General features: G+C 42.6%; 1 protein-coding gene across 4 annotated transcripts in view; it reads right to left on the reverse strand.

The window, feature by feature from the left end:
- Positions 1 to 9,960, reverse strand: part of CHRM3 (cholinergic receptor muscarinic 3) — a 507,932-nt gene that overhangs the window by 96,704 nt on the left and 401,268 nt on the right. The window lies entirely within an intron of this gene.

The following is a 9,960-nucleotide window of genomic DNA, read 5'->3' on the forward strand; positions in this document are numbered from 1 at the left end:
AGCCACAGACAGTGCCTCCAGCAGCCCATGGGAAGCTTCCTCATGCCTTTGAGGTATTGTAGGAGGCCCCAGAGATTCAGAGGAGCCTGGCCCATGGTGATCCCAGTGGTACCGGGTTCTCTCTTAAAGATTTGGGCAGTTCTGGGGGTGACACAATTAGGGAATACGACTCGCATCAAACTGACCATGAAATACCAGTTGAGAAAGGAAAAGTAAGGAGAGAAAGAAAGTTTTGTGAATGATTTAAGGTTACACAGATGGAATGAAGAGCTAGCCTGGATTTAAACCGATCTTCACGGTTTCACAGGGAGCTTCAAAATTACTCTCTGAGTGTCCAGAGCTCCCGGACAGCCTCAGAGCCTTCAGGATCTGGTCTTGCTTTCCCCACAGGGCAATGGTAAAGAGGTGGGCACTTCTGTCTCTATGGAGGGAAGACAGGCATAGTAAACCCTTAGGAAGCACTGTGTGCACATATTGTGCAAAGCTTTTGGCATGCATCAGCTCACAGTGCCTCACATGGGCTAATATCATCCCTAGTTTACTGATAAAGACTGAGGCAGAGAGAGGGTGGATATAATTTCTGCAGTCACACAGGCAGAAAAGGGCTTAGCAGGCTTTGCGCCAGGCATTCTACTAGATTATGCTGCCCAGTGGCTTTCTGAAGAAATCCACCTGTTTAGTACTTCCTGGACCAGGCAAAGGACAAGCAGACCTGGGAGGCAACATTCTGAGCTTGTCACCTGGAGGTCTGGGATTGATTTGTTCCCTCTTCCACCTGTGCCTTGCTTTAAACAGTTTGTCTTGCTTTAAATTGCCATGCAATATAGATCTTACATTCAGACACTCTGTACGGATTAGTGAGGGAATGCTCAGAAGTTATTAATAAAGCTCCTCAGCAAAACAGGATTATGTAGATTTTTTAAAAGGAACAAAAAAAGGAGACACACCGGTGGAGTAGTAAAGCAAGACTGTATTAGGAAAGACCTTGTCTTGGAAGCAAGGCAAACACATTCCCTTGGCCTGAATCAGCCTCGTGGGAAGGGCAGCAGCAGCCATCAATCACGAGGCACCGCCTTCTCTGCATTCTGCACGCCTTTCTGCAGCTCAGAAGCTCTGCCAGCTACTAGGGCATCTGGATGGCAGCAAACTGGTGGGTGGGTGAATCCTCTGGGTATATGACAGTCAGGAGGAGGGCGTGTGTGGAAGTCTGTTCTTTTTTTTTTTTTTTCCTTCCTAATGAGAAAGTTTTAGCAAAGAGGAGGAAAGAAAAAGGCAAACCAGACTGAAATGTATTGATATCTGATGAACTACACTGACACAGAAATGCTATCTAATTTGTCATTGAGATAAATGCAGCACATCGATTTTGCTGAAATGCTGTCACTGCACATCGTCCTATGTAGAGAAGAGTTAATTGAGAGTGCAATTTAAAGATGCATAAAACCTGGCCCTAAGATGTAGCCTCAGACCCAGGCACCATGTGCTCCAAGATCAAATACAGGTCCCAAGAGGAGAACGCCTTCATCCTCCTCCCAAAGTCAATTTACCTCTGCACAGTGTTCAGATATCATTTCATTTTGCATTTGACTTGGTTACCAGTAGGTTGAAATAGACCTATTCTGTGGTAAATGTGCTAGCATTTTCTTTATGCTTTGGTCTATAAGCTTATTGTTTTCAAATTTTCAAATTCATTTTTTGCAAGATGTAAGCTTTCAGAACCACCATACTATATTCTTGGTCTAAATGACCATAACTCCCAAAACAAGCATAATACCATTCAAATGAAAATAGGGATTTATACATTGTTTATGGAATCAGAGAAAAAGGCAGGAGGGGCCTTTAAAAGTTTTAGACAAGGCTTTTAATTTACGAATAACAAAACTTGATTAAAAATGCAAGAGAAAAACTCCAAATGGATGAGAGTCCAAATGCCTGGTTCACAGTCACACATTTGCTCTAGTGGGTGAGTCATGAGAATGGGTACATTCTGATGTGTCCTGGCAGTAAAGAGGAAAGCATAGACAAATCAACACAGCTAAATCCCTCTCAACTGGCTTCAGTTGTCTCTACTGTTGGATAACATGACCAGCATTAAAATGCATCAAAAAAGATCAATGGGTACTTTGCCAGAGAAAAGAAAAATAAAAGCAAGCAGGAGGCCAGGCATGGTGGCCCACACCTGTAACCCCAGCACTTTGGGAGGCTGAGGTGGGTGAATCAACTGTAGCCAGGGGTTCCAGACCAGCCTGGCCAACACAGTGAAATCCCATTTCTACTAAAAATACAAAAATTAGCCAGGCGTGGTGGTGCCTGTAGTCCTGCAGTCCCTGCTACTCAACTGAGGCAGGAGAATTGCTTGAAGGGAGGCAAGAGGTTGCAGTGAGCTGAGATCACATCACTGCCCTCTAGCATGGGTGACAGAGCGAGACTCCGTCTCAAAAAAAAAAAAAAAAAAAAAAAAAAAAAAAAGGAAAGGGGAAAGGGGAAAGGGCAGAGTAACAGGAAAAATCACTAAGCCAGACCAGGAGTCACCCTCAGCAGCCACTTGCTGGGCTGAAACACAGACACCATTTATACGACTTCTGTGTGTGGAACATCTTTCTCACTAGTGCATAGTCACTAATCAGTTATCTCAACTCAGGCAAGCCTTAATCAGCATTAAAGGCAATCTCACTGGCATCTAGAATGATAAAGGTGCAGGCAGGGGTGCATGACGGTTACCACAGATGTAAGAAAAATAGCTGCGTTTCCTCCAGTGGTGGGGGCTGGGAGGCAGAGGGAGCTCTGCACATCTCTGAAATGCACATTACATTCATCTCCAGCCCCAGGCAGCTTTGATGTGACTCATGACCATTTCTCCTATGTGTGACTAAGAGTAAAAGCAGCCAGCGCTGCTAGGCGAGGAGGCTGGATTTGCTGAGAAATGCACCAAACACTCTGCCATGCCCTTCTTAAAAATCAAACATCTCCCACGAGCCAGACCTAGGTAATGAGTATGAATTTAAAATACTGAGAGAGAGAAACAAAGAGGGAGAGAATCCACCCTAAACTTCTCACTTTAAAATTAACAATTTGACTTCTAGTCCAGGGACACCTAAAATGATGACAATCCCTCAGTTAAATTTAGACTTACATAGCCAAAAATTCCTAAATTGGCCTCTGAGATTGTTTCTGCATTAGTTTTTTTTTTATTTCTTAAAGCAAATAATAACTTTCACAGGATTATTGTGACATCTGGGTGCAAATTAAAGGAAAGGGCTTTGTCAATAATAGGGCAGTCTACAACTGTGAGTTTGATGGTTGCTGTGACTTCATTTTCTTGGGACTTCCTGAAGTCTTCCTCTCCATTTTGGACAAGACTACAGGAGTAGAAGATAGAAGATATATATATTTGCTGAGGCAGCCGAGAAAGAGGAATGTTTGCAAAAATTCTTAGTATAAAGAAACAAGTGTTTTCATCAAAGAAGTGTTAGAAATGCCACTGAGTCATTAGTCTAATGACTTATATGGACTTAGCCAGTAAGTCCAAATTATTTTTTCTCTCTTTTTAAGTGTAAGCTTTATTTTTTAGAACCATTAATATACTGACTTGTATCTATGAATCTCTGAAGAGCGAATACAGGAAATATCTTTTACTAAATTTATTTTTAAAGGAAGTTTCATGGAACCAGCTTTTTGGAAGAGGCCCTTGAGGAAATGGTGCAGTAATGAAAAAAGAGAACATTTTGGAGGGAGAGACATTTGAGAGCAGACTCTGACTTTGCTATTTTCCACCTGTGTGACCTTGGGCATTTAACCCCTCTGAGCCTTGTGCCTCATCTGTAAATTAAAATACCTTGTACGTTTAGGTTGCTGGATTGGAAATTGAGTGATGTGCTTGGCACAGCGCTGGCACCGGTAGACAACCAACCCACGGTGGTTAGATCACTGTTTTCATTCTGCATGATCAATGGATGGTTTGCTCATTAGAAGCATATGTTTGAAAACAGATCTGTTTTTTCGGCACTGTAGAAAAACACAATTGGTTTCTAGCTAAGTCAGTCCTATACAGACCTTTATACAAAATCACATTAAATAAAATCTTTGGAAATTAAGCCATCCAGCTTTGCACTTAATTATGGAAAAGCCCTCTAATCTCCTTTATCTCTCATCTTACAAAACACCTTGAGTTGCTCTACTCAGTGGACAGGGTTCTCTTTCTTACCTAAGGCATTTACCTAATGCCACCCATTGGGCAAATGATGTTAGGTACCTCACTCAGCACACACTAAATCCTATATAAAAATGATCACATTGGCTAGCCATAGTGGTTCATGCCTGTAATCTCATTACTTTGGGAGGCCAAGGCCAGAAGGTAGCTTGAGCCCAGGCGTATGCGACAAGCCAAAGGAACATGGCAAAACTTCATCTCTACAAAAAAATACAAAAATTAGGTGGGCATGGTGGCACACACATGTGGTCCCAGCTACTCGGGCAGCTGAGGTGGGAGAATCGCTTGAGCCCGGGAGGAGGAGGAGGACGTAGTGAGTTGAGATGGTGTCACCGTACTCCAGCCTGGGTGACGGAGGGAGACCCTGTCTCAAAAAAACAAAATACAAAAAACCTAGCACATATCAGCCTCCTGATACACTTTTTTGTTAAATAGATGAATAAATGCAGAAATCGATATGAATTAAAAACTGATTTATGCCGTATGCCTTTGTCAGTGTAGCTTACTTGCAAAACCTGTCCATTAGTTTGGCTGCCTCCTCATAAGCTGCTATAAATTGTCTATTTTTTTTGTTTGTCTTTAAATGGCTTTAAAACATCCTCAAACTGTGCTGCTTAAAGTAATATTGGAACAGCTCCTTCTCCTCCTGGAAACTTCCCCTGGAGAAACTTTTAACATTAGGTGGCCTGATAGCCACATAAAATATGCAAAGCATGAGTCAATATGCAGGTCTCATTCCGGTGTATCTTTTTCTAGGTTCTGAAGGTTAGACAGCCAATGAAACTAGCACACGCAAGAGAGAGATTTTGCTTTATAAGAATGATTTTACCTCATTCTATTCCAGTAAATTGTACTAGGAAAAGCAAAGTATCAAAAGTGTCAGATGCTGTCAAAGGAGTCTGCGAATAGCTTTGTTAGGCTGGAGCAGAGGAGGCTGACATTAGATCAGGGGAGAATCTGTGGTTAGGGAAGGGCTGGGCTGCAGCAGCTGAGGCTGATGTGAAGGGCTTTAGGGCACAGTGAGAGCCTTCGGTGCAGGAGTGACAAGGTCAAAGTGGCTGGCAAGGCAGATAATTTTCACAGCGGTCTTGGATGGCCTGCATGGGGGACAATGGGTCTTCCGGTGAGCATGTCAGCAGGCTATCTGGCGCCAATTGTGCTGCCACATCATAAGAGCTAAAATAAATCTAATCGCAGACTACCTAGGAAACACAAAAGGCATGAACCTCATTGTGTTGGTCTGCTCTCCAGTCGCAGAGCGTTCTCTGGAATACCTTGAAATGCTATTGGGAATTTGAAACAGGATGGCTTTTGCCAATAAAACAAAACAGCTCAATTTCATAAACTGTTTGAATTCAAAAACGCTTTAAAAGAAAGGAGACTTTTAATTCTTACATCTATGTTTCATCTGATTATGAATAGGCGAGACAGGAAGGTGGTTCTATGCTCTTAGAGGCAAAGCTTACGGCGATTCTAAGGATTTCTATGGAAGCTGTAGCTCAGTTAGAACATATACACACAGGGACAGGTACTTGGCAATGAAATTTACTCTTATGGATGGCCATTTTCAGAAATGTTACCAGGGCTCTGAATAGGGTGTGGCTGGTCAAATGAGGACAACTACTTCTCTTGGCCTCAAAGGCTGAAAAACAGGTGGCAGGTTTAATCACAACTAAGTAGTTCAACCTCATTTGTTAGCTCTCACTAACAGGTGATCAAGGTCCCTTTGGCCTTGGCCAAGGCCACACTGATAATAATTATAATTACTCTGAATGTAGTATTTGTCACTCGGCCCTCAATGGTAGCTACTGGAAAATGCAACTTCCAGTAAATCTCAGGGACGTGACATTTGAGATGAGTGGCATGGGTTTCGATTCTAGAATCCTAAGCACATGATTTGGAAACCCTCTCCCTCCCAGTCCTCCTGGCTTGCTCCCCTCAAAGAACCTGAGATGAGTGATCCTGGAGAAACGTTTTCTTTTATCTCACAGCAGGAAGTAACACTCCTCTTGCTGGCCTGGCTATCCACATCCCTGAGAACACCAGCAGGGTGGTCCCCTCAGCCCTGGGAAACTACAGGCTGTGACCTCAGCCCCCTTATGTCTGTGGCTCTTTCTGCAATGGAGCTTCAGTGGGAAGACAAAGCATGCCCTCAAGGTCCCCGACATTCCTTGAATCTCCTGGGGAATCTGAAGCAGCCAGGATCCCTTTTTTGGTGAGGATTACCTCACAGCTAGCATTTCATCGTGGCCCTGAGGAATGCAAAAGGATACGTGGAAGAAGAGTCATTATATGCTGGCAGCTGCAACACACAGATCAGCTTCTGTCCCCCAAGCTTGTGGCTTGGTACAGGCAGATCAACACAACAATAACAGTGGCTGCCTTCCACACGCGGCTCCCATGAGCACAATGACTCTCAAGGCAGATGCGGAATCTTACCCATTTCAAGATCAAAAACTGCAACAGCTATAACACCTTTCCTTAGTGGGGCACTCACTACCTGCTACCTCCATCTTTACTGAACCCTTCTACCAGCCCAGGTGCAGAAGACTGTGGCTTCCTTATCTTCTCATAAGAACCATCAACTCAGTGGAAACGGCAAAAGGAGCCATCGGTGAAGCAAACTGGCAAACAACAGCAATTGTAGCCAGGCATGGTGGCTCATGCCTGTAATCCTGGCACTTTGGGAGGCCGAGGCAAGAGGATACTTTGAGTCCAGGAGTTCGAGACCAGCCTGGGCAACGTAGGGAGACCTTGTCTGTTCAAAAAACTTAAAAATTAGTCAGGTGGTGTGACGTGCACCTGTCGCTCCAGGTACTTGGGTGGCTGAAGTGGGAGGATCGCTTGAGCCTGGGAAGTTGAGGCTGCAGTAAGCTGTGATCATGTCACTGCACTCCAGCCTGGGCCACAGAGAAAGACCCCATCTCAATAAAACAAAACAAAAAACCAACAACAACAAAAAAACAGTGGGCCTCAGACTCATTCCTAGGAAGGGGACACAATGAGGGAAGATGGAAAGAAAAAAACGAAGCAGGGAACAGACACTGGGTTCAGTGCTGGAATCTTACGGGTTCAGAAGTTGACCTTCTAAGGCCTTTGGATTAAAAATGGGCTTCAGAGTCAAAGACCCCTATCACAGACCTTGACAGGGTGAGGGAAATATCAACTCACCAACTTCCTTATTTCCTCCTTTCGTAAAAAGTAACATGCAATGCTTAAGTGGGAACTTGGGATTTTACAAGTAGGAAAAGGCAGTATTGTAAATAAGTCTTTTCAATAACTGCTGTCCACTGCACCAATACAAGCAATCATCTCTGATGAGTTTTTATAAGAGAATACTGATTTAATTCTTGACAATCAGTGTATTTCTAGGAAATGCAAATATTTGGGCAATTCTTTGGAAGGCTATCAGAGAAAGTATAGGAAAAGTCTGAGGTTATGAATAAAATCAGCGACTCACCCTGGCTTTTCCTTCCTGATCCATTTCTAGTTATAGGAAGCAGGAGGGCATATCGTGATAAACTGGTCCAACGGACATGGTAAAAACTATCACTAGGCATTTTAGGTGGCAAATAGACTCTCATCTCTATCCCTTTAGATTTGATCTAGTACTACAGCTAGAAAACATCACTGGTACAGGAGTGCAAACAGTTCACTCAGCAGGTAATTAAGGCAGGATGAAGCTGTCCCTTTACCCACAGTGTGATTCTAGGGCAAACTCTGTCTCCCTTTGTTTGTATGTCCAACATGAATCTCACCTTCTCTGTTGCAGATTAATCCTGTCCATAAAGTAACCTAGCATTGTATTGAGTGGTATCAGAGCTGTACTGATTTATTCTGCCTGATGGTCACATATGAAGATCAACAAAAAACAGCATTGCAATTCCTTTCTGTGCATCTGACCTCAGCCACTACTTGTCACAGGGAGCTGGAGAGCTTTCTCCAGGGCTGCCTTCCTCCAGTTCCCATGCAATTTGAACCCCCATGAAAACACTGGGACTTTGGGGCCAGTCGGATGTGGGGTCAAAACAAGCAGTTTGTCAAAATGTAAAAAAGCAGATGACTACCAATAAAAGAATTCCAAGGAATCTTGGAATATGTTTCTTAAAAATAAAACTTCATTTTTTTCTAGAACTAATGAATATTCATTGCAGAACAGCTTGAAAACAGAGGGAGGAAAAGAATAATGAGATAATCATAATGACTCATGATGCAGCCACCAAGCGGCAAGTTCTTTTATCACTCTGGTATATCCCAGCATTTTGGGATGTGTGTGTGTGTGTGTGTGTGCAAAGCAAAAAATCTCAATTACATGTACTCTCTGTTTCTTACAGCAAATTTGCTTCTCCTATATATACTGAAAGGTATAAATTAGATTTTTAGTGTGACTACGTTGATGGGCTGAAACATAACAGAACATGTAAAGATCAAAGATGAAGTGAGGAAAGCCAGAAACATTTCACTTAAATATCTGAATGCAACGCATTATTACTAAGCCAGAGAAAAACTGTTTATCTGGCCTGAGAATGTTATTTAAATCCCCGCTCATTCATGCTAAACACAGGCAACTTTCTCCATTCACTTCTCCAATGCTTCTCTTCTGGTGGAAGTTGCCCCCCTCTCATTCCCCCTTTAGCATTTCTATTTATGGGCTTAATGCCCACAATTGAGAAGGATAAGTTTAGAAGGTGTTCATTGCCAAAATGATGATATTTAAATGGTAGGTCAATTTTAAACAAGGTGATTTTTTTAGGTTGTGCCAACCTATAAACATTATTCTTGCCATAGTACTATAAATAAAAATCCACTAATAGAAAGGCCAGAAGAAGAATTATTTACAATGAGGTATTAAGGAGTTTGAGCTACTTTTCTTTCTCTAAAGAAGTAAAAAGAAACTGCATTTTTAAAGTTTAAAAAGTCACATAATCTTCTACCTAAATAAGACTTTTATTTCTTTTATGTTCTCACTATGTTCACTATAGAAACCTGCAGAAGAAAATATTTGTCAAATCCTCACATTTTGCTTTTGGATGCAATTATCTAATACCAACCTCAAATAAAGAAATTATATCAATGGAAATTTTCATGATTACCACCATCAAAACTCGTGTGGAACCAGAACCATGTAGAATATTCTCTGGCTAGGGAGCAGCCTATGGGATAATGACGTCAGGTACTGCTCTCAGAACGTGCACTTCTCTGGGCTTCTTCTGTGAACAGTTTACTAATTTCATGTCTTGAAAGATAATGGAAGTGTGCCCAGTATTGCCAGACACTCTAATTCCCTCTCTTCTTCCAGCATTTCTCTTTATTGGCCAGCATTGCCTTTTCTGAACAACTAAAGGAAATAAAAAGGTTAAAATGTACCTTTTGTTAAAAGGCGAGATAGCATGCAGGTATGTATATGTTTCCTACAACGTGTGCATTTCTAAAGGCGAGCATAGTAACTTCCGCCTCCCAGAGGAAGCCCTGCCTGTAGAGCTCATCCCCACACACCCTCCCAGTCACGTGACCTACAACTAGGCAGGCCGTTACTCTTTAGGGCTAATGCATCTGGGCCTACTGATTCACCCACTGCTCTCTGTTTAATTCCTGCAGTCAATCCTATTCTTTTCCTAAGCACGCCCATCTGCTCGCGATGGACTCAACAATTATAATCTCTGGATGTCCACAGGGGTGTGTGTGTGTGTGTGTGTGTGTGTGAGTGTGTATACACTAACTCCAACCTATTGGATACTGCAGGTCCACTT

Source organism: Sapajus apella, unplaced genomic scaffold (assembly GCF_009761245.1).
Source record: "Sapajus apella isolate SASKATOON/1434 unplaced genomic scaffold, GSC_monkey_1.0 scaffold49, whole genome shotgun sequence".
NCBI classification, from domain to species: Eukaryota; Metazoa; Chordata; class Mammalia; order Primates; family Cebidae; genus Sapajus; species Sapajus apella.